At 49.1% G+C, this 22,116-nt stretch overlaps 1 protein-coding gene across 1 annotated transcript in view; it reads left to right on the forward strand.

Moving 5' to 3' along the window:
- The first annotated feature begins 19,293 nt into the window (after positions 1–19,293).
- The window catches only part of LOC135899348 (protein FAM13B), a 167,309-nt gene continuing 164,486 nt past the window's right edge, over positions 19,294–22,116 (forward strand). The window contains exon 1 of the mRNA XM_065428593.1: positions 19,294–19,560. The gene's annotated coding sequence lies outside the window, so the exon portion shown is untranslated. The remainder of the gene's footprint in view (positions 19,561–22,116) is intronic.

Consider the following 22,116-nt stretch of genomic DNA (forward strand, 5'->3'; position numbering starts at 1 on the left):
CGTAAAGCAAGGCTTTCGTGAAAGCGCCGCCAAGCCATAATTGTAAAATTACTGTTTTCCCAGTTATGGATAACCCAAACGGGGAGGCAAGATAAGGCAAGGTGATGCAAACGTTTGTACAGGTAACGGAGTGCGTTCCACGAAGTCTGCGTGACATTATTCGTCAGCACGTGAAATTTGGCTGCTGCATCTGTCCCTGGCAGCGGGATGGGCTCCTGCACGCCCGTCTCATGAGAAGATCTAGCAGCTTCATCGACATGTTCATCGTCCATCATGCCACAGTGGGCTTGGAAGCCAGGGAAACATGGCGCATTATCCCTGCTAGACGAGGTGATGAGGAAGCTCTTGAGTTTCTAGAACTAGTTATTCATTGGGTCCACGGCGTAAGGCGGGAAGTAAACAATGTGGAGCTGCTTTGGTGTCACTGAACGCGCTCCGTTGCTGAAGTGGCTCCTCGCGAATCGCACGAAGCGCGCTACGAAGAGCAGCAAGTTCACTGCATATGAGAAAGTTACAAGAGGGCACCCCTTTTGTATTTACCCGTGGATCTTCAACAAAGACTATTTCGAAGGATGCTTTTTCACGTCCCGGCGCAAGACACATGGAAAGGTTAAAGGCTGTCACACAAAAAGTTATCAAAAGTGGCAGAATTGCAGTGCATTCATCAAACTGAGAAATTTGTTGCCGAAAGTCCGTACAGCTGCAAACAGCTCATTTATCTTACTTTAAACAGCCTTGGAGACACTAGCGCATTATTGTTTCCCTGTTACTCCCCACTATCTCGTGAAATTACTAAAATATTGATTCTTGTGGCATATTGCGGTATATTGAGACTGATTTTAGTGGATTCCATATTATATTCTTGTGTTAGGCAATAAAGTATGATATATATTGGCTGCTGAGGCCTTTAGACACACTGCCATATGTCGCCTTCTCAGCAGCCTCCTTTGCGGTCTGCGATACAAGTTATGCCGGGCAACATGGATCTTGCGAAGATGTCTTTATTGTAAGTGTTGACCGTCTGCTTCGCGTTCCTCTAAACATTAAGATCGACCGCACACTAGAAGCGCTCCTACACCACTTGTGGCTCGAGGTGACCTATGTGCTATTTTATAGTTCATGCCTCGTGCGAAGAAAAGGACATCATCTGCCTGCCCGCATTGCAGACAGAGGGTTCTTTTGAGCCGCGTTTCATCTAGTGCTCAAAATATGACCAGCAGCGAAATATTTCGCAGTCGTCTGAACAATTTATATACACGCCCTTTGTACAAAAAGTGCTAGGACCCGGGTCGCGACCCAAAAAACGGAGATTAGCTAAATAGGCACTGCGCGATTTTCTCATGGACAATGAGTTAACAAATTCCTTGTGAGCAGTAGTTTATATGCAGTTTTAATTTCCCCTATGTTCATGTGTCCTGTTCACGCTTGTGTTTCTTTCTTCTCTCTAAATTCTCCCCTCCGTGCTTGCTTTATTGGTGTTTTGCTATTTTGTTATAGACTTTTGACAGCGTTTTATGCTTTCGTAATCTTTTTTCCCGTTTTGCTGTTTCTTCTAGGTAAGATCTGGGGATCGCCAGCCCTTTCTTTGCCAAACTTCCCACGTTTTACATCTAATAAAGAAACTGAAGACTATGTAGTATCTGTTCCTTTTGTGGAATTTATGGCAATAGCTTCAGCCCTCCATAAACTACATTATAGTGACAGTAACTGATTCTCTCTATGCTCCTCCCTGACTGCTGCTGGTGACTCGCAGCTTTAGCGACCCTTCCAATCATTCGTGCACCCCTCCCCCTTCCCTGGAGCTTTCATGAAAATCGGTTTGGGGGATTCAAAAAACGGTCTTAGGCTAGAATTGTTAGTAGGATAAAATTCCAGCCGATTCTGATGCTGTACATAAAATTAACGAAGGCAGCTGATGAATGGCAAAGTGCAATAACGAACAAAAATCTTTGTGAATTCAGTTCCTGGCTATTTTTTCCTCTGCTCGTGTTTTTTTTTCTTATTATTATTAAAATACCTGGTGCATGGTCATGCCCTGCTAAACAGATATATACTTTGAAGCGCTGTGGGCCAGATGTTCTTGTGAACAGCAACCTAATCAATTTGATTTCATTTAAAGATTATTCCGAATTCTACTTACATTGAGTGCTGGCTTTTAGGACTACCAGAACAATATGACATTCGTTCATACGTGTAAAAGTGTTTCGGTGCATGTGACGCTGCTTCCAATTAACTTTTCTTTCTACTTCTTCACACTTGCGTTTGTTTGTTTATGCTCTCTTTTTTTTCTGTACACTTAGCGTGCTTCTATGCCTGTGGTGTGTGATCGCGTGTTATATGGGGAAGACGGTACCTTCAATAACTGGGTCTCGGCTCTGATGTAGCCGTACTCTTTCGTTCCTCAACACCTACTAATCCAAAAACTTCGATTTCCTTGTGTGTGTAATGTGTCCGACGCGCACAGCTGCAGTAATGTTTAAATGTTATTTTTGCTACTCTGTTATCGAGCCCGAAAGTATGCGTTGTTTCTCATTACACCCGGTGATTACACCAGAAACCTCCACCATGAACGGTGGCGCAATTGAAAAGTGCGCCACCATTCCCGCGTCTTCTTCTTTTTTCCTGTTTTCTTTTTTGTTTTGTTTTTTCCTCGCTGTACGCGACCACACCTATGGATGACGCAGAGAAACTAATAGTTATAAATTCTAGCAGTCACACGTATTACTATTTCAAAACGCGTTTAAGCTTGAGAAGAAAAAAATGCATTTTTTAGATGAAGATTTCCTTCATTGGAAGACGAGAAACATTTCGTTATGTACTATACTGTCTGCAAGCAGACGACAAACGAGGGAAGTAAACTTCCGCGGGGTTCATCGCTTGCCCATTGGCTGCTCTCTCCGCCCCATTCTCAGAAATTTTGCATACTGCCACTTTGTGACGTTCCAGAAACCGAACAGAACGCGTATCGAACAAAGATCTCCGATCGGGGCGCGATCGAGTCGTTTGAAAGCGAACAGTTCCACTCAAACGTGGAGGAGGTAGAGGCGATTACGGGCACAGAAGTCCAAAGTAATCAGACTTGTACACGCCACAGCAACAGAAAAAAAAAGCAGCCAATTACAATTACAATTACTTCTTTCAAAAATGTAATGAATTACTATTACTAATTACTGCCCCGCGAAACTAATTGGAAAACTAAAAAAATGTAATCGATTATTTTACGTTATTTTCCTCCTCACTTTTATCAACATTGCACAAGTACAGTAAATAGAACGAGCTTACATGGCTCTTTCAATGCGTCCTCTGCAGGCCTTCGCACGTTGCTTATCTTCACGAAGTAATAATTTTCAAAGCTTTATTCGGTAATATTCCCTCGCTTTTTCTTGTGAGCACGTATGGCTGTGACACTAAAAACGCGCTGAGTGTGCGCGTCTGAGATAAGTGTAGTAACGTACGAACACCTTTCTCGAACGATTGTGGTTACTCAATGCCGCGATGCTCCGGTACGGTTTCTCTATGACGAGCAGCGCTGCGTTGTTGCTGGGACTAGGACCAGTGAAAAATGGCTGTGGCTTAGCTAAGGTTAAGCCCAGGATGCGAAGCATACTAGCCTTTATTTTAGTTGTTGAACCACTGTTTAGCCTGGTGAACTGCTGTTGCTTGGCTGTATTTGGTTCGGCTAGACGAAGAAACTACTCATGCGTTACTCTGCTTCGCCTTCAAGAGTGGAACGCGACAGCGTTCCCGTCGACCCGCCAAGGGGTGTAATACAATGGGCTACGGCGCAGCGACTACGCGCCCCGCATTGGACGCGGTGAGCGTCGAGCAACGCAGCGTTCGGCGCGGCAACGAAATGTACGCCTGAGCAAGCGACGCACGCCTGAGCCTTAGAAACAGCTCGTTTCTAAGGCAACACTGCATTCACTAGAGGCGCTTTTGTACCGCTTTGAAGCATCGTACTCGTGGCTCAGTGGTAGCGTCTCCGTCTCACACTCCGGAGACCCTGGTTCGATTCCCACCCAGCCCATCTTGCAAGAGTTGAGCCAAAGCCACCTAGAAACAAGCGCAGCTGCTTATATTGGCCTCGAGCTCCACCACTGGAAAAGCTGGCACCACCGTCGGCGTGACGTGCTAGGAGGGATCACGTGGACATAGCGGCTGCGTCGGCTGCTTCGGGCTGTAGGGGTTGAGGGACGGGACTTCGGGATGAAAACCCAAACTTGGGAGTATTTATTCTACATTATGTACAGGTAGGTGAGAGTCAAGTAACAGGCGTACAGTCATTACGGGCCGGCAGCAACTCGGACGCTGCGGCCCGCGGCAAGAAGTTCGAGAGAGGTGAATCAGGGAATCAGGGCCTATCCCAGAATGCTCAGGTCTCTCTGGAAGGCTTCTTATAAACCCTTCGAGCACTGCAAGTCACGTCATGTTTGACCAATGGGAGAGTCCACTCCGATGACGCCACTTTCAGCCAATGGTAGGCGCCCGTGTCGGGGTGTCACACCTGGCGGCTTGCTGCGGTCTTGCCTCGCAGACTGGCAATGCACTTCGAACAAGGAGAAGGGGAGGGCTGCACCTGCTGCATTGTCGGATGCCCACCTGCTAATCCCGGCGGCGCACGAACTTGTTGGCACGTAAACTTGTTGCCTTAAACTTGTTTGCTCGGCCGCTTCTCTGGAATGCGCTTTCCTGCTTCTGCATTCCTCAATTAGCTGTGCTGCAATCCGACGTGGTCTGGGGAACTCGAAGTAATCGCAGGAACCAGCTCCATATCTAACAGCTCGTCCTCGCCCCGGTTGTTCTGAATGGCCGGTGAAATCAATTCGCTGGCCATGAGGAACGCTGATAGAAGCTGCAGGGTACTGTGGTCGAGCCTCGTTTGACAACCCTCGGGATCCTGGGCCCTGGAGAACAAACGTCAAACAAACAAAACAGCACAGCGCTGCACCACGCGTAAGCGCAGGCTCTTCACCCCTGACTCGCCAGACTATTACTGAGTCAAAATCAACCCTGATCTTTTATTTCCCCAATTTCGACAAAACAGTTCCAACCACCCTTCCAAACCGCTATCCATTTCTCCTCGATTGCCGACAAGACCAGAGTACTATTGTTGTTGCAAAACAAAAGGGTCGTTGACGATGCAAACAACAAATGAAAACAGCCGACCATAACATAAGTGGCCTAACTACATGAACAGCATGTTTCCAATCTATCGCAGTGGCGTACTTATCGCACGTATTGGTGCCACTGAACAATCTGGTTAACCTCACAAGTACGTAATCACAAGCGCACTAGCCTTGTGGTCACTAAACAAAACGCGTACTTGCGTTGTAGGCAAACTTTTCATTTACGCTTACTCACGTTTCTTCCCTGAAAGTCCTACAGGACACGTGACATAAACGAACAATCAAACTTGCGGGACTTACACACTCCGCAGAACCCTTAAAATAATGCGTCTTTTAATAACTCGTTCCACGCATACTTATCAAAGAAGTCAGAATACGGCTGCCCTCAACACACACTAGCAACCCAGTCATAAATCTGCTTCTTTCCGTCCACACAGGACACGCGCTAATGGAACTAAGAACGCTTCTCAGTGCAACTCATGCACTCACTGAAAATCTACGCGCTTAACCTTAGAAAATTCAACACTTAAAAAGAAAGAAGGTCAAATAAAACACACGCGCGTTACGATAGGCCTCTCAACAATAACCTTGACCCTCAGGTTACTCACACACACACAAAAAAAGCCTATCTACTTATTAATGAGCATCTCGCGAGACTACATGTTTACTTAAAACGCATCTTTCAAATCTCGAGCTTCTCAAACGAAAACACAAAGCTCAAACCTTACACATTGAAAGAAATCCTAGTCTCAAATCGCGAAATCTTTCCGATGCTCAAAAATAAAACAAAATAACATTTCACTTCTACGGAAGCTCTCTGGGCTTCCCGTTCCCGATTGCTTACGACTGACTCATACTTTGAGTCGAACCCGTGGTGGGCGTGGTCTGAAAGCTACTCTGGCTGCCGAGAGACAACAAAAGGGCTGACTAACTATCAGCTCCCCCAAGACGTTACGGTCTCCTGCCAATTTGCGTCCTCGCGCCCCGCTTTCAACACGAACTCGATTGACCGCGTCGCTACTCCCCACCTGGCCTCGTCCTGCCACCTTGCGTTTCTTCGAACTGCACGCTGAGCTATGAAAAGAACTACGGAACGACGAGGAGTTTAACAGCCTCGTGCCCTCTGTCCGCGTCCGTGCAGAACATTCTTCGCGGTCCCCCTTTGACCGGTGGCTCGAACGTTCTGGATGCGTCAACATCGTCCTAGACGACGGCACCTTCTTCCTCGCGCCCTGCCCTTTTGGGTTTCTCGCCATTTTTGGCGGCGCTACATTAATTACCGACTTTCGGTCTTTACCGCGCTTCTTTTTACGGCGCTTTCTCCTCGCACTCACTTTCATGTCGCCTTCTCGTGCCTCGTGCTGGCCGGTACACCTTTCGTCGGCCCGGATCGGTCTCTTACCCGCACAGTCTGAGTGATTTACATTTAAATCAACACTCTCTCTGCCACGACTGGCGGACAGCTCAACCGACTCTGGCACAATGCAGCAGGCTTTACTCGAGTTAGACAACTCGCACTCTTGCGAACTGCCCTCTACTACATTGCCCAGCTCACGCTGTGCATCGGCACACAGACCGTCGGTATCGATCGCTGTCTCACGCGCACAGTCCGAATGATTAACAACTGAATCATCCCTATCTAGGCCATCTAGACTGGCGGAGAGCCGCACCGATCCCTGAACAATGCAGTTGTTCTCTCGTGGACTACGGAGCTCGCCATCCCGAGAACTACTCTCAACCGCATCGTCCAGTTCGCACTTCACTTCTGCACGCAGATCTGGCTCTACATGGGTGCTCGCGTCTGTCGGGTCAGCAGTACCCTTTTCTTCGCTAGCAACTTCGCTAACATTACCAGCGACGCACACACGCGGTAACTGTGCCAATTTGTTCGCAGCTGGCCTAGCTGTCTCCACAGTCATCTGTTGGCACAGCACCTCGTCGCTCTCCTTGCGGCCTTTAACGGCCTCTGTTGCCACTAAGGCATCGTTAGCAGCTAGCCTCTTCCCTTCACTTATGAATCGGCAGCCAATCTCACAGGCACTACTCTTCTCGTCGGCTTTTGGCGAAAATCTGTTAGATGCTTCCTCATTCTTTCGCTCTGTACTACCTACAGAATTCTCAGACAGCCGTTGTCTCTGTGCCAATAACTGATCACAATACTGTATCTCTTTGATCAGTGCTGCCTTCTCTCTCTCATACTTTTCCTCTCGCTCACGTTCGCGTTCATTCTCACGTCCGTGACGCTCACACCTAAGAGTAAGTTCTTGAAGCTCATGCTTCCGTTCATTCTCGCGTTCTTCACGCTGACGCTCACTCCTAAGCTCACGACGCTCTCGCAAACGTACACGACGCACACGCTGCCGTGGCTCCTGTATCACTTCCCAAGCAAGCTCAATGCTTTTGTCATCATTGCCACTATCATTAATCGCCTTTATGATAGCTGGCGTTTTCATCCGTTCGTCCGCCTCAACTCCCAAATCGTCGCACACCAACAACAAGTCTAACCTCGTCAACCTTCTAAGATCCATGGCAGCTGCCCCGACAGGTGGTTAAAACTGTTTTCCTTAATTAATTTGTGCAAACACACAATGCAACGAACTCCCGATTCCCAAAACTATCAAAATTGAACACACAACCTTTGAGTCTGGCGAATCATAAGGAAAAAAACCACGCGCTCACTTACGGTTACAGCACCCTGCCATCCGGTTCATTCGTCAGCTGTTGCCGGTTCCTCCGGACTCCCTGGGTCGAAGGCTCGCTCCTTCTTCGCTACTCCCAGTTTCTTCGGACCTCTTTCGACGAAGGCTCTCTCTTCGTCGCTCTTCCCGGTTCCCTAGGATCTCTCTTGACGAAGGTTTATCCGTAGCGCTGCCACCAGCTGATGCATTCAGAGGCGATCCCACCGCTGCCACCAGATGTAGGGGTTGGAGGACGGACTTCGCGGATGAAAGCCCCAAACTTGGGAGGATTTATTCTACATTATGTACAGGGACGTGAGAGTCAAGTAACAGGCGTACAGTCATTACGGGCCGGCAGCAACTCGGACGCTGCGGCCCGCGGCAAGAAGTTCGAGAGAGGTGAATCAGGGAATCAGGGCCTATCCCAGAATGCTCAGGTCTCTCTGGAAGGCTTCTTATAAACCCTTCGAGCACTGCAAGTCACGTCATGTTTGACCAATGGGAGAGTCCACTCCGATGACGCCACTTTCAGCCAATGGTAGGCGCCCGTGTCGGGGTGTCACACCTGGCGGCTTGCTGCGGTCTTGCCTCGCAGACTGGCAATGCACTTCGAACAAGGAGAAGGGGAGGGCTGCACCTGCTGCATTGTCGGATGCCCACCTGCTAATCCCGGCGGCGCACGAACTTGTTGGCACGTAAACTTGTTGCCTTAAACTTGTTTGCTCGGCCGCTTCTCTGGAATGCGCTTTCCTGCTTCTGCATTCCTCAATTAGCTGTGCTGCAATCCGACGTGGTCTGGGGAACTCGAAGTAATCGCAGGAACCAGCTCCATATCTAACAGGGCGCGCCGAAGCGAGCTGAAAACGAGTTTAAATTCCCTCGTACGCTGCGGTCCTCATTTAGTGGCGAAATTTTCCCGCTTCGAGTGTCTCCTTTACAATGCTTGAAAGCACTACAATAGGTAGTGGCTGCCCTTGAAGGCGCGAAACATGGTAGGCTACTGCTTGGTGTCGCAGGGCCGGATGCACGTAACGGAGGCCGGTGTCAGCCTTATTCACACGTAGCCGCAGGACAAGAAGCTGCGTGAAGCTTGGCTCGCGAATCATAAAACCGGCAAACAGTCATTGGCTACAACTCGGGTATGCAGCAAGCACAGACGCGAGGAAGATTTCTGCTACGGTGCCCGGTCTGCGATGTTCTGAAAACGCGTACTGAGACGCTCGCCCGAATCCGCTGCCCGACTAATGTCATGACGGTTTGGTCTATGAACTTGTCGATGCTATAGATACTGGCAAGTTCAGTGGAGTGGAAAAGCAGCGGTAAGAAGCACATTTTAAAAAAGCATGACATATGGTCATGTTTGTGTTATGAATTAATGCACTGGATTACAAAAAAGGAGCAGCGGGAAATTGCACGCTGAGAACACCGATAAACATACTGTGCGACGCAACTCGAGAAATAATATTGAAAGGTCAAAGAATTTAGAAGAAGAAAAAAAAGATTGAATCGTCGCGACGGCACATCACAGGCATCGAAGTCTCTACAATTAAATTATTTTTTAACAGCTCTGATAGCGCCCACGCAACAATGGTTGCTTGTATACTGTCAAATGCTCATATTGTGCGGCCTGAAGCTCATGGCACGGTGCAAAAACGCGCGCGCAGAGAAAGCGAAACAGTGCGCGGACAAGCATGCAGACGCGCAGTCGGTCGCTGCGAATCTGCGCGATCGCTGCATTGAGGCTTCATTCTATTACACTCCATTTAGTTATACAAACACTATAAAAACATATTTCACATAGTTTGCTCTCAGCGTTTACCTACCTTTCACGCAAGAAGCCGGTTCGGGAGGCTCCATCGCGGCGACCGCGCACTGTGGCATTCACTGTACGTATTCGGTAAAAAGATAGCGTCTGTAAACGATTGTGTGCTTTCAGTTTGCCCAAGATTATTATTTAGACAGTAAGGAACTTCTCTCGTTTCGAAAGTACTTACAGAAATGTCCGGGAGAGCTCGCTCGTGGTGTTTTCAGTGAGCGCTGACAGCAAAATCCATGAGGAGCGCGCCGCCTGATCCCTCATACTACGCCAGCGAGGTGCTTCCGATAGATGGCGACTCCGTAACTCCTCGCCGCCAATACCGCCGCGACGCCGCGAGCGACGGCGCGAGTTGGAGCCCCGTTTCTCCTCTGTCGTGACGTCACGGTGTCACGTGGTATTGAAGGCGACACCGCCGCGCCTGAGGAGCTGGGTTGAGCTCTAGTAATATGCTTCGCATAAAAACTGCAAAATTGTAGTAGGTGCTTCCCTGAAGGTCCGAAATGGCCATCGCCATCGCGCCGTTTCAATTTGCCGGCCGACATCTGGTGGACCTCTTCTGGGCGCCCTTCACTCATTACCCATTAAGACTTGAACGATTATCTGTATACGGCTGCCAGCAAACGTTCACGTTCCTTGAAAAAAGTGTCCAAATCCTTAATGTCATTTAGTACAATGCTGCATGTTATTCAGCCCTGGAAAAACTGCTCGTGTGTAATTACAATCACAAAAATAGGTGCATATGTAATATTAAACTGAAACGTACGAGTTCACCTGCCAAAAAACTTCGGTCTATATCAGAGAAGTCATATAGACTATACGCTGAGCGAAGAATTCGGCAACAGCTCTTATCACCTATGAATGCCGCCTATAAAAGCTTCCAGGGGAGAGGGAGATATATTTATTATATGAGGAACGCTCATAAGTCGGACTTGCAAGAGTATTCTGCAAATCTGCCAGCCTGCCGTGTTCGGGTGAACAAGACGCAGCTGCAGGACGCTGATTGTTGGAAGGAGGTGGCCTACGTACATTTTTCCATCCCTTTGGAAGCTGTAGTTCACACCAAATTCAAGTTCTCAAAACTGCGTCGCCTGTCACAGCTTGTTTCATCAAGAATGTAACTGCTTACATGTAATGGGGTACTGAAATAAACTAATTGAATTACAAGGAGCGTTACCCAGTAAACAATGTAATCGTTAAGTTACAAAATTATCAAGAAACGTAATTGATTACAAGTAATTAATTGCGTCTAATTAGTTACGCGCACAACTCTGAGAGGAATACAACAAAGTGTACGGGGATGACGTGTACCGAAAGAAACGACCCGCCGCCTCTACCTCTATGCGATACACTATACGGCGGGGCCGCGATATCGTCCTACAGCGACACGCGGCCAATCGCGGGAAAACAGGAAAAGGCGAATTAGCGCTCCGTGTCACGCAGCGAAATCGAAACTGTGCTCGCTGGGCCCTAGCGACAGAGCTGGAAGACGCGGGCGCACGCGGCTGATTGGACATTATCGATGAATAGCGGGCACGTCCCCTCACAGGGACACCTCGACGAGATGCGCGCTGGCGCGACGACCCGGCGGCGCTTTTGTTTTTACGCCGCGGGCTCGGTTTCGGCGGCGGCCGGTGTTGCTGTCGGGGTATCAGCGAACGGATGCGCGCCACCGCTTCCCGGTTTGCCATTTCACGTGGCGCGACGTTTGCACCCGGCGCGCTGCAGGAAGGCGCGCCACACAACACCCGCCGCGGTGGGCGCGTGTGTCTGGCATGCAGACGGGCACCGGCGCTGCTTTCGCCGCCGGCAAACCACCGGGCGTTCTTGCGATCACCCAGTGTACCGTTACGCCCAGCGCCTTCACAGGGGCGCCGCGGGCAGGAAGCCGCTCACGTCGGGTGACTTCGCCGCTGAAGAAGATCCCGCTCACGAATCACGCGGACCCCGTTGCACGCAGACGGTGCGCAGAGAGGTGCACTGCGGAAGGGGGCAGCTCGAGTGACATTCGAAATCATTGCCTCAGAAAGACTGGTGAAGCAGTAAAAAAAGACACGGGCAGCATGAAATAAGTAGGAAAAAAATGGCTGTGGCTTAAGTAAGGTTAAGCCCAGGATGCGAAGCATACTAGCCTTTATTTTAGTTGTTGAACCACTGTTTAGCTTGGTGAACTGCTGTTGCTTGGCTATATTTGGTTCGGCTAGACGAAGAAACAACTCATGCGTTACTCTGCTTCGCCTTGGACGCCCCGCATTGGACGCGGTGAGCGTCGAGCAACGCAGCGTTCGGCGCGGCAACGAAATGTGCGCCTGAGCAAGCGACGCACGCCTGAGCCTTAGAAACAGCTCGTTTCTAAGGCAATACCGCATTCACTAGAGGCGCTTTTGTACCGCTTTGAAGCATCGTACTCGTGGCTCAGTGGTAGCGTCTCCGTCTCACACTCCGGAGACCCTGGTTCGATTCCCACCCAGCCCATCTTGCAAGAGTTGAGCCAAAGCCACTTCTCCTCTGTAGTGACGTCATGGTGTCACGTGGTATTCAAGGCGACACCGCCGCGCCTGAGGAGCTGGGTTGAGCTCTCGTAATATGCTTCGCATAAAAAACTTGACAATTCAAAGAACAAGAAGTATACGCATGAAAAGATAACAGGGTAATGTCATCGGCAATTTCTATCGTATGTTAAAAGCAGCCGTGTAATTCTTTAACGAGGGCGAAGTTACGGCTGTAAATGCGAAGTCGACATATCCATTCCTGCAGCGGTGGACCTTTCTTTGACCGGCCCGGCCTCATCTGCCGGTAACCCCGCAGCGCGACTCGGCTGTAAGTTATTGAAGATGGCGGTTGTGTTTCACACGTCCACGGCGTACGAGCAACGAAGTGTGGTTCGTTTTCTATGGAGCAAGGGACGAACGCCCATCGAAATCCATAGGGAAATGCAGCCTGCACATGGGAAAAGGTGTATCGCTGTGAGAAGTGTGAGGTGGTGGCGTTCTGAGTTCGCAAAAGACCGTGAAAAAATTGCATGACAATGAGCGTTTGAGGAGGCCGCATGAGTCGCTGACTGACGACAATATTTGTCACATTTAGTGACTGCGATATTACAAATGTCTGAACCGGTGTGGGGACTATGTGGAAAAATAGTGTAAGGTAGGCAGAATAGTACGTCGGCAGAATAGGTCGTTGTGTCCGTCCGATGTGTGTGAAGCGCGACACATTCTAGGCCGTAGTATTCAACGTTTAAACGTTACAAATAAGGTATCATGTAGAAAGTTTCTGGAGCTTCACAAATGTATGCGCGTAGCTACTGCTATACGTCATAAAAAATGTTTTGGCTTAAACCAAGAAGTCATCAGTTGCTGAAGATTCAGAAATCACAAAAGTGTTTTTTCGGGGTGCTCCACAGTGTTCCAAAAAGTTTAAGCGACGGCTGTGAGAAAGTGGTGAGAGCTAGCGGCTTCAAATATTTCACTGTTATGAGCTACAGTGATTCAATATGACTGCTCATGGTTGTTTTAAAGTATTTGGGGCTATCGTGTAAGGTAGTGTATACGCCACTTGTCCACTGTCGTGTATGATTGAATGCCTACTGAGGCAATCATTCAGGCAAACGCGAGCTGGGAAGTGTGTGTGTGTGGGGAGGGGTGGGGGACTACTTTTTCTATTGCTTCTAGCCCTACATTTCAGTCGCTATACTGTTTGAAAGGATGGAGATATGGCTGTTAACGACAAAAAAATATATAATCACAATTTGTTGTCATTCAGTTAAAGGGGACGTACCTGACGCTTGATTGGAGTGTCGGAAAGAAGACAACGTTTGATAAGAGAAAAAAAAAGCAGACTAGTGGACTGAGGGAAGAATGGACAAACGACGAATGAGTATGTATGCCGCCGCATACATAGAGGAAAGCACAAGGGCCGATGCCTATGCAAGCTGTACAGCTGTTTGGCCTTTCAATGAAAGGTCACTGGCCAGCTTACGGGACGAGCAGCACCATCGAATGATATCTATGTTACAGTTGACTTCGGTATGCCGCAATAATAGCCGGCGGAAATTATTCGCCAGAAGTCTGGCATTGCAACGCATCGGAAAGAAGCGAAACTTGAGGCGTTCTCCTCAAGTTACACTAATCTCATTTTGCTCCTTTTATAGACAGATCATATTGTTACGGGCAGAAACGAGGTTTAAATATATTTTCAGGTATCTACAACGCATTCACTGGCACACCAGATGGAAGACCATCCGTGCGACACCAGCGAGTGCTGTCGTCTTCTGTACTGCCCTCAGCTTCGTCTCTAGTTCATGGCTCATTAGATAGCGAGGGTCTCAAATCCGGCAGCTTTGATGCCTTCGGGTAGAATTTTTTTTTTTAACAGTTGCCTTCATTCAAGAAGTTCACGTACACGTGAAGCCTGCCACAAAAAAAAAAAGAAGGATGTTGCACATCCACTGTCGCTGAGCACGAGGTCGCGGGATCGAATCCCGGCCACGGCGGCCGCATTTCGATGGGGGCGAAATGCGAAAACACCCGTGTACTTAGATTTAGGTGCACGTTAAAGAACCCCAGGTGGTCCAAATTTCCGGAGTCCCCCACTACGGCGTGCCTCATAATCAGAAAGTGGTTTTGGCACGTAAAACCCCATATATTATATTATTATTATCCACTGTCAAGGCCGTGAGGCGTGGTGCTGGTTAACACAACCAGCTTTAGTTCGAGCAGATAAACATAAATAACCCAGAAAGTTGACTGGAAAACGGCGCCGCGGTAGCTCAATTGTTAAGAGTATCGCACGCGTCATGCGAAGACGTGGGTTCGTATCTCACCTGCTGCAAGCTGTCTTTTCATCCACTTTCATTGCCATTTATTTCTCCTTTCTCTATTTCAATTAGGAACTGCAGATAATTACACTTGTTGCGATCACTGGTGTCATTCTTTGTTGGTTTCTTATATATATATATATATATATATATATATATATATATATATATATATATATATACGCAAATATTGCAAAATGCAACTTTCTTCTGTTCTTTCACACACATACACAAAAAAAACGGTAGAACGGAGCATCGAGCCACGCGCGTGTAATGTTGCGCAACGACAGATATACGCAATCAGCCACAATGACGCCGCATGCACACGAACGTGCACACACACGTACAGGAAGCATATCTCATCTATTCGCCGTGCGTTTCATATTATTTCGTAACAAAGGCTGTTAGAGCGTGTAAGAAAACTTGATAGCGTGCTGAAGCGTCTCTCGGTTAAAACACCCTGCTCAGATATATGGATGGCGCTGACGAGCTACTTTCTAAATCGCCATGCAACATATACGGTCGTTGGAAGGCTGCGGTTCCTCCATTACAGCGTCGGTATACTGCGAATCCAATTTAGTTGAGTTCGGAGCGCGGTCAGGTATCTCGAGCGGAACAGGAGTTTTCGCGTCGTGTATGCCTCATGCAGTGTACGTGGCGTTCTGCTTTTACGTAAGCCTCGAATACAGTAGCTCCATTTCTTAAATTCGTCTCCTTTTAAGACGCGGCTGTCCGGTTTCTGTCTCTTATTATGCTGCTTGCGCCCTTTTAACCTAACATGTGCGAGAGGACCGTATTTGTACGGATATAATGTTATCTTGTTTTCAAAAATAGGGCCTCAAAACTTGGCGGTATATTCGGATTCGTGACACAAATATAACGCGTTTTCTTTGTTTTTCTTGATCTTCAAACTGCAGTGAGCTAAACAACTAGGCACTATTCGGATCCCTATAGCGCGTACGAAGCCGTGTTCGAACACACTCAATCAGAAGAAGGCTCTGCCGTCTTCGATTGTGACGCGGGCACTTGTGAAGTCGTGCCTGTCCAATAACCTTGGTGGCATGCATGGAGGACGACGCCGTTCTTGCCGACGGTGACAAAGACGTCAACAGTGACAACGGGTAAATCATGCGTGCACTCGTTCTTTCACTGTATTTTTCTTTTCATGTCTGCCCTCCTTCGCTTCGCCGTACGCCTTTTCAGTGGGCCTTCTTTGTGCCGTTCTTTTGCTTCGTGCGTCTGTGGCCGTGTGCCTCTCTCCGCTCATTCGTTGATGTTAGTGAATCCAGAAAATCAACTGCGCGCTAAAGGGCTAGGTATTTTCGTACAGCAATGTTTGTTGTTCACTTTCTCTCATACACCGTATATGTATTCAGTGCCCTTATGTCAGGTTGCTGTCCCCGTTCAAACTTGCAAATAAGTTTAGCCAACCTTTATTAGCCCGGTTATAGGGAGTGAAAGTGTTGCTGCTTATACACCGTTTTTTCACGGGCGCCACCATATTGCTACGCAGTGGCGCCATCTGTGGGCAGTCGGCATGCTGGCTTGGGCGAGCCATGCATGGCAAGCATACGCTCGGCGGTAGTTTCTGACGTTTGTTTTAGCGCTCGTGCGGGCTATTTAGTATGAGGTGGCGTCTTCTACGTGAAAAATGGTTTTGTGAGACGTACTGAAGTGGTTTAAGTCGCTATGGCCGGACTTTCTGCTGGCGTTGAGGCGGACGGAGCACGCAGCGCGACGTGAGCGCGCAATGTGTTACTTATGCACCGAAAGGCTTCCCTAACGACTTTATTATGAACGGATATTGCGTAAATTTCACAAAGTACGATCTAAAACATCTCGAAATCGTTCCGCAGCACGCGACAGCAATGCTTTCAAGCAGCGCCGCGCCGCATCGCACAAGCGAGAGAGGAGGAAAGGCTCGCCGCGCGCCCTTTCCTCCTCGCCCGATGAAAAGGTCTATAGGGGCCGTATAGCGTAAAACTATTCCAATATGTTTTTTATTTTAATCTCCTGACATAAAATTTGCGTAACCGCCGACGCAAGCACCGGGCGGTCACCCGCAGGGTTGTCTGAACAAACCAATCAAGTGCTCCCCTCGTTCATAGGAGGTCACTTTTGTTTGCTTGAGAAACGAATAACATTGCCTGCACTGAGCGGCTTGTTTTATCTAATTGGCTCGCAAGAGGCGAGGGGCACGTTCAAGTGGAGAGGAATTTGATAGGGCCGAGCCACTGCTCTGAATATCGCTAATTGGATGAAGATGGTGGTGCCGGCGTCTGCGATTAGTCCAATTTCTCTTACTTAGCTTGCGGTGATTCGTCGACAATCCCGGCGGCATGCAACGGAAGCTTAAGAATGATGCTAAAATTGATCCTCAGCAAAGAAGAATTGGCAGAACGAGGTTGTAAACGTGCCGAAAGTTCTCGAAAACGTTACACAGAAACGCGAAAATGTTTATTACACGCAAATAAACCCATGCTCTCCGGCAGGGGCGAGTAGCCAGTGCCGGAGCGATCGGCGGCAGCCATCTTTTATTCCTTTCGGAACGGGCAGCCTGCCGCTATTCAGAAAAAAAATTCAGTTTTGTTCGGCATATTCATGCATTTTTAACGCGGTAAGTTTCTGCGGTTTTGTGACGTCGCGTGAGAGGCAAGTGAAGCGGGTGCAGCCCGAAAACTTTTGACCAATGGCCGAGAGCTAATGGCAAAAAGGCGTCGAATCAGAAATCACTATTTTTTTGTTCGGTCAAATTATGCATAATCAGTGTGTAAACATCATATCAGATGCGGAGCTATCGCGGTTTTCGTGAGGTCGCGTGACAGACAGGGGAAGTGGGTGTGGTCCAAAAAAGTTTTTGACCAGTCGTGGTGGGCTGATTGCAGAATTGGAATAGAAAAGTTTGGAATAGGTTTACGTTATAGCGCCCAGGCTTGTTGCAAGCTTGCGAGGTGACACACATCGCAACATTCCGTTTTCGCCCCATCTTGCGCTTCGCAGCGTTTTAATTTTACATCGACCGCGGCAATTGTGCAGAGCCACACTAGTCGGCAAGAAAGGGTTGGATACTTTATTGAACAGCTTTAGATGCTAGCCTGGCTGATCGCCTAGCATGCAAATCCAGGGGCTCAGTGACAATTATGGTATACACAGTGACCACATAAAAAACACAAACTACACATATACACTCACAGATGCCCACATAAACGCTAAAGCCGCCAGGGCAACCACATTGAAGTACTGGCACGGTCGCGCTGGTAGACGCAGTGCCTGCAGCACTGCGACTGTTGGCACGCAGTGTACGCGTTATTAACATTTAGTCACCCGCGAGTCATACGATTGCATGTTTAAAAGCTGTGCTCGACACATGTGCTTTACCCAACGCGCGTGTTTGACGATACATGCGCGAAGAGAAAATAAATTATTGTTCCACCACTGTGTCTCCTTTCACTCGGGAAGTGAGCAATACCTCCTCTTATGACACATTCTGTAAGACAGCTGGTATTGCACAGAGATTTAGTGCGCCTGAATGGATGTAGCCCCGCAAGTTTCTTGTGATGTTCAGCCTCACTTCTAAACTCCGTGTGTAAACCTTAGTTCCTCGAATGAATTCGTGTTTCTGTAGATGGTGCATATGTAATTCTGCATGTCGTGTTTCTAGTGCATTTAGAAATTATACACGTATTCCAAACGTGCCGCATCCTCCCCTTCGCTCCCCCTCCTTCTAGTGGCCTTGGTTCCATCTGGAGGGGCAGTATCATTGGCCGCGGAATAACGAAGGAGATGTAAGGGTGGTGGCGTCTCTGTGAATTAGACACTTCTGAAAGAAAAAAGAAAAGCACCGTGACCAAGCAACAAAAACGTTAATTTTTAACGACGCGGTAAAACGTTAGTTGCTTTATTTGCTTACTGTATCTTTCACCAATATATACTCCCCCTCTTTCACATCTAGTAATCACTACCTCCCCTCGGTACATTGCCCCTCTGGAAAGTTTTGTGCGAACGCCCATCATCATAACACGGTGACATGGGCCGGCATTTTCTAGCGATGCCTTTTACAATTCTATGCTTTTTCAGGCTTTTCGCGCTTGGCCAGTGGTCAGAGCGACGGTCTGCCCACATTATCAACGGGATCAGGCGGCCGTGTGTGGTGGATGATAAGAATAGCATAGAATAAGGCATAAGGCATCGCTACAAAATAGCGGCCATGTTGTCGGGCGCACATGATACCAAAATCTAGCGCTTTCTCTCACTGTAGGGTTACTAACAATTTAGGAGCACCTAAAGTCGGTTCGAAGAGAAATCGCGACGACCGGCTACAAAAGGTTAAGAGCGACCTTGACGAGATATTGCGACCGCCCTTAGCCCTCTGAACACTGCTGACACGAGCATGTCCCGTGCCGTCCGCGTAGGCGTAATGCTTTTGATCAAAGGGGATCCTCGCCACTGCGTCCAGTCAGCCGCCGCCGCCGCTCATGTCACCGCATCCGCCCTCGAAGGAAACACAACAGGTTCGTTTCTCTTCAAAACGCCGCCGTATCCATTCCCAGACGCCGACGCGGGAAACTAGGATACGGATTCGTCCGCTCTCCGCTCCGAGGCGCGCTTGCAAAACAAGAGAACCATCAGGCGGCGGCGGGCGGCACACAGTGCAGGAGCAAGGAAAAACGGTTCGATTTTTTTCCCTTGCCGAATTCCTCGCCGCTCTTCGTGTCCCTTCCCGAGTCAGCTGCTGGGAGCTGAAGCGTGGAGGAACTGCGCGGCGCGCATGCGCCGGCCAGCGCCGCCCCTCGGCGAAGAAAAACGCCGGTGGGGGGAGGGGAGAGAGATTTGTTTTGCTTCGGCGCGGCGAGCCGCCATCTTTAGAGCGACGAGGAAAGGCGTACGCGGAGCCGGCAACCCGGCTCTCTACTGTGCGCGAGGACGACGACGCGTGCTTCGCACGTCCAGCAGCAGCCGGCGATGGAGATGAGTGCGTCTGCGGACAGGAACTGTTGTTAGCCGACGGCTCCGCTGAAGGGAGCCGTTCGGAGGTGGAGAAGCAGTTTCGCGAAGCTATTACCTAGCTTAGCCTGTAATTTTGAGTTTCGCACCAGTTTCACCCTTTCGACAGCGTCAGCAAGCGTAAGTACTCCTTCTTGTGTCTGCGTCTTTCTGTACCTTGCCACTTGCCTTTTGCGCTACAACAGGCCGGTGCTGAGCGGCGCTGCGCACGTCATGAATCGCGCGCGAACTCGGCATAATGACAGGTAAACAGTGCAGCGCGCCCAGTTGTGACCCCCTGCGGAGCCGAAGCAGCGCCGGTGTGAGACAGCCGCGGAGCCGGGCTTCCAGCACGTGCGGCTCCGGCAGTGTCGCCCAACGGCGCGAAAACAATATGCCGGCCATGTTATATAAGGTCGCGGCGCGTTTTACTTTTCTCGCGCACCAGTTGACGACGAACGACCTTTTTCCTCTCTGGGCCGGCGGCGGACGCATTGCCGCCGGCTAAATCGATATTTGCCTCCGCGGCCGTTCTCTCGAGCTGTCTGTGCCAGCGGTTTTGCGCCGTGAGTTACCAGGCTGTTTAAGCGACAGATAGGCAGCCGTCGCAACGGCAGGGTCGCCCTGTTGGAGCTCCCCGAAGCCGGCAAAGCCGGATATGAATCCGGCACGCCCAGCCTCGCACAGCTGTTGGGTTGCGTTGCGTTGCCGCGTGCATACGGGGACGGCAGGGCAGCGACCTGCTGCTAAGGCTGCTGTATAGGGATGCCCTTGCGCGTTTGCTAGGCCTCGTCCCTGGGTCTGCTGCCCGTAGGAGATTCCGTTATAAGGCAATGACGGGCGCAATACTCCTGGTGACAAACCCCCATCGGCGACCCATTAACGATAATAATAATAATAATAGATGGTGGTGAGGAAGAAGTGCTGGCGTGATAGGGCCTTATATTATCGAGCGATATCACACTAAGACAAGAACCTTAGAGCTTTATTTTTTTCCTTTTCTTTTTCCATACTGATAAGACCAAGTAAGTAGAATTAACGGGCGCAGTAAGCAATGGTAATCACCTAAAGCTTCAAGAAAAAGAAAGAAAACTCGCCTCTATACTTCCAGGCAGTTCGTCAGACTTTTGTCAATTGGTCTAAAGTCGTCAACTCATCATTTTAGCCTTTGCGTGGCCCCTGTCAGCTCTCGCTTCTGGACGGCAAGGGAAAGTCACTAGAATAATTGCTGTCGATGACTGATCAGAATCAGCTGGCCGCGCGTTGCGAAAGCAGCTGGCTGCGAATCTCTTTGTCGCGAATGCGCCTTTATCGACCAGCCCGTCATTGAGTGTAGTCGCAGAGCAGCCGTCTACAAGCTTTTTAGCTTTTCAGATCAACATTGATCAACTTGCGCCCACTGGTCGCGAATTGTTCGTCTGATGATACGAAAACCGTCAACATGTCATTGTATTACGAGACGTTATTAGAATGTACTGCTCTTAGCCGCTCCCCCCGCTCTCTTTTTCCACTGAGCATCAAACAAAAAATCGGACAGGGGAACCTCAATGTGTCATGTTTAGTACAGTGCAATGAAGATCGAAAGTGATAAGAAAATCATTAGTCGAGAGAAACAAAGCTAGAATAAGACAAGTCACCGCCATCGTCAAAAACGTAGGACATTTGCGCGCAAACAGTGTTTTTACGGCAACCCTTCCAAGGCTTGCCACGACCGGGTGAAGATGCCTTCTAGTCTCTTTCGGGATCCCACAGTGCGGCGTAGGTTACGCCGTTGGCTCGCCTTCGAGGGCCCTCGAGAATCATCACGACTGCGCGCGCGCAGTTCTGCCTCTGTGCGACCTTACTTTGTGCGACCTTACCGAGTTCAGCGGCCTCGGTGGCCAAATACTCAGCTCGTTCTCCTTCGACCCCTTTCTCTTCTCATTCGCCTCGTGGCCAATCGACCGGAGGCGGGTTGGGGACAAAGAGGGATCGAAGAAGGCGCAGGAAAGGGCCATGGCTCAGAGCACGACCTAGAAAACAATTGATTATATCTAAATTTATATGCAGTACTAAGCGTTTGAGGCTTCGGCACGACGTGTATATGCCACTTTGAATCGGGTGACATGCCGTTCTCTTTCAGGAACCAGGAGCGGGGTCTCAAGTGCTGCCGGTTAGCTGCAGGCGAAGCTGCAAGTTATCAGGCATAGAGATATTAAATACAGTAGTTAATCAAATGTGTTTTTCCGGTTTGCTACCCTGCACGGAGGTGGCGTAAAGTGGGGTTAGGAAGACGGGGTGAAGAGAGAAAGCCGTGTTGCTGGCCTTTGCGCAGTCCAGTGGATCGTAATAAGCGCATTAATGGCTGCAAGGCCTTAGGACCTGTTACAGAATCGCAGAATTGTTGCAGAATTATCGCTTCCGAGAGAGGCCATTCAGCCGAATGGTTCAGTACCGAATAAGAATTTCTGCACGAACTACTGCGGGCACTAGTGCAGAATATGAATCATATGATTTATTGTTTAGTCGTTTGTAAAGTGTATGTGTGTGGGGGGGGGGGGAGCTCATCAGATATGTCAATTTTTTTTTTTTCATATGTGAAAGTACTTTGCGTGAAGGCGCATGCTATAGTCTCCTTTAGAACTACCGCCTTCGTCACGTCGTCAGTAAAAGCTTATAGCGGGCGTGAGACAGGTGTTGTATTGACTGACAAATACT

The sequence above is a fragment of the Dermacentor albipictus genome, chromosome 1 (genome assembly GCF_038994185.2).
Source record: "Dermacentor albipictus isolate Rhodes 1998 colony chromosome 1, USDA_Dalb.pri_finalv2, whole genome shotgun sequence".
NCBI classification, from domain to species: Eukaryota; Metazoa; Arthropoda; class Arachnida; order Ixodida; family Ixodidae; genus Dermacentor; species Dermacentor albipictus.